The 3,262-nt window shown below is 53.4% G+C and overlaps 1 pseudogene; it reads left to right on the top strand.

Annotated features, from left to right (window-relative positions):
- Window positions 1-1,694, top strand: LOC119769807 (annotated as a pseudogene).
- Window positions 1,695-3,262: the final 1,568 nt, after the last annotated feature.

Below are 3,262 nucleotides of genomic sequence, written 5' to 3'. Positions count from 1 at the left end.
ATGAGTGAATCGAACTTGATTTTGAGTACATCCACCTGACCGTGTGGAGGAGGAATGTTTGTTTTGATTTTTTATTTTCCCTGTGCCGTCAAAGTTTTTTTTGAGCCGTACGACGTGTTTGAGGACGAGTCCATGTTGAACCACCGGATGGAGATTCTGTCCAAGCTGAACACGCTGGTCAAGCAGTGGGTGCGCAATGTGTCCATCTCGAAGAACATGCCGAAAGTGCTGGCAGAGAAGCTCGGCGGAAAGATCTACACTTTTGGGTCGTACCGGCTGGCCGTTAACCACAATATTGACGAATATTGACGCGCTGTGCGTGGCGCCGCGCAACATCGAACGGCAGGACTACTTTGGGTCGTTCCTCGAGCTGCTGGAGAAACAGCCCGAGGTGACAGAGTGCCGCGCCGTCGAGGAGATGCTTGTGCCGGACGTCAAGATGAACTTTGACGGCATCAAGATTGATTTGCTGTTTGCGCGGTTGGCGCTGAAGGAGATTCCGGACAACTTTGACCTGCGCGAAGATATGCTGCTGAAGAATCTGGACCCCAAGTTGATGCGCAGTCTGAACGGATGCCGCGCCACCGACGAAATCCTGCGGCTGGTGCCCAACATTGACAACTTTCGACTGGCGCTGCGTTCGACCAAGCTGTGGGCGAAGAGTAAGTTGAGCTTTGGTTGGTATCTTTTAGGGTTTTTGTTAATATTGGGGTTTTCTTCTATTCACTGTTTTTTCTGTTTTCAGAGCATGGAATCTACTCCAATTCTTTGGGTTACTTTGGAGGTGTGTCTTGGGCTATGCTGGTGGCCAGGACGTGTCAGCTCCCAAATGTCGTCGCGGCCACGCAAGTGCACAAGTTCTTTCTGGTGTTTTCGCGCTGGAATTGGTCCCAGCCGGTGTTCTTGAAGCGGCCGGACACCGTGAATCTGGGCTTTCAAGTGTGGGATCCGCGGGTGAATGTGCAGGGCCGGTTCCACCTGATGCTGATCATCACGCCGGCATATCCGCAGCAAAACTCGACCTTCCACGTGTCTAGCTCGACACGGAAGATCATGCTGAACGAGTTTAACCGCGGCATGCAGATCACGGACGAAATCATGCTCGGCAAGGCCGGCTGGGACAAGCTGTTTGAGGCGCCGAGCTTCTTCTTCAAGTATCGCTACTTTATCGTACTGCTGGTGACCTCGAACAACACCGACGACCTCCTCGAGTGGTGCGGACTGGTCGAGTCCAAGATTCGCTACCTAATCCAGAACCTGGAGCGAATCCTGCACATCAACCTGGCCCACGTCAACCCGAAGTGCTTCGAGCAGCTGGACTAAAACCAAAAGGACGACGGCGGCGAGGGCGCAGACAACACTGCTCGCTCTGGTTCTTGGGGTCAGAGCGGTCGGAGAACCTGAACGTGGACCTGACCGAAAGCATCCAGAACTTTACCGATGCCGTGCATAAACATGCGGTGCGTTGAGCGATTCTACAGCCAAAAAAACGCGTCTCTAACCGAGTTGTTTTCTTTCAGGTGCACATCAAGGTCCTCGAGACGACACGCGACGGCATGAAGACCGAGGCGCGGCACGTCCGGCGGAAGCAGCTCAACCAGTACCTCGACCCGAACCTGCTCAAGCGGGAGCGCAAAAACCAGCGACTTCTTCGCCGTCGCAAATGCGCAAACGACCTGCTCAGAAGAAACTAGAAACTAGAGCGAAATTCGACGGGTTTTGATTCGCGGTGTTTCGGTGAGTGATCGTATCACTATGGCAGCGTTAGGTTTTTTGGCCGCCGTGGAGCTAGCAGTTTTGCTCCACAATGTTAATACATTATGGCTAGAACAAAACAGTGTTTCTAGACTGGTTAGACGAAATCACTGGTGTCGTGGCACCTGTGCCGATGTCGATTTCGACTCTCCGCTAGGTCAGCGACGAATGTCTCGAGTGTGACGAGCGGAAGTTATTAATTCGTTTGGACCGCTCTCTACCATCGCACGTCGATCTTCACACACGGATAGAAATCCTGTCCGAAAAACCGTCAACAAATTGTTTTAAAATCGATAACATCGATTGTTTTCGATTTCATTTACAATGTTTTCAAAAATGAAAACATTTTCAACGATTTCGAAAACTTTTGTGTTCGAAAACGCAACTTTTTCCGTCTCACTTTTGCGAAGCGTAACTACTGTCAAAACGCAGCCTAATTCAAAACGTCAACCAAGCTCTCGTGACAGTTTGTTTATACAATGTTTTTTTTAGTTTTCGGGTGAAGTAACCGGAGAGCCGGAGAAGTTCCCGGTGGCCAGATTTTAACTGGTTCTGCTTCGACGGTGTTTTTAAAATGTGAAGTACTGTGCTAAATAAAAGCAGCAACAACTCCCAGTGCCCAGTGTCCAGCTGGTAACACCGCCAACAAAGTCGTTCTGGCCAACCGGGTCGAGCTGAAAAGTGCTTTCGGAGGTGGAGAAATCACCTGTCCGGGAGAAGTGAAAGGTCAACCCGCACCGCCAGCGTCGATTCGGACAACAGTGATCGAAAGGAGCGGTAAAGGTTCAGTTTTGGAATAAAAGACGGAACCGGTGGCAATGGCCACACTCGAGAAGGCGGACAGCGAAATGATTGCATCGCCGGAACCTGCTCCACGGCCAGCGAGGAAGAAGATTTTGTCAAGCGGGAAGAAATAATCAGCTGTCGCTGGTAGTGCGGATCGACCTTGACTTCTCCCGGACAGGTGATTTCCCACTTCCGAAAGCACTTTTAAGCTCGACCCGGTTGGCCGGAACGACTTTGTTGGCGGTGTTGGCAGCTGGACATTCCTCCTCCTCCTCCTCCTCCTCCTCCTCCTCCTCCTCCTCCTCCTCCTCCTCCTCCTCCTCCTCCTCCTCCTCCTCCTCCTCCTCCTCCTCCTCCTCCTCCTCCTCCTCCTCCTCCTCCTCCTCCTCCTCCTCCTCCTCCTCCTCCTCCTCCTCCTCCTCCTCCTCCTCCTCCTCCTCCCCTCCTCCTCCTCCTCCTCCTCCTCCTCCTCCTCCTCCTCCCCTCCTCCTCCTCCTCCTCCTCCTCCTCCTCCTCCTCCTCCTCCTCCTCCCTCCTCCTCCTCCTCCTCCTCCTCCTCCTCCTCCTCCTCCTCCTCCTCCTCCTCCTCCTCCTCCTCCTCCTCCTCCTCCTCCTCCTCCTCCTCCTCCTCCTCCTCCTCCTCCTCCTCCTCCTCCTCCTCCTCCTCCTCCTCCTCCTCCTCCTCCTCCTCCTCCTCCTCCTCCTCCTCCTCCTCCTCCTC

The sequence above is a fragment of the Culex quinquefasciatus genome, chromosome 1 (genome assembly GCF_015732765.1).
Source record: "Culex quinquefasciatus strain JHB chromosome 1, VPISU_Cqui_1.0_pri_paternal, whole genome shotgun sequence".
In the NCBI taxonomy this organism is placed as follows: Eukaryota; Metazoa; Arthropoda; class Insecta; order Diptera; family Culicidae; genus Culex; species Culex quinquefasciatus.
Note: the sequence above shows the minus strand (reverse complement) of the source record. Positions and strands in the feature narration are given on the sequence as shown.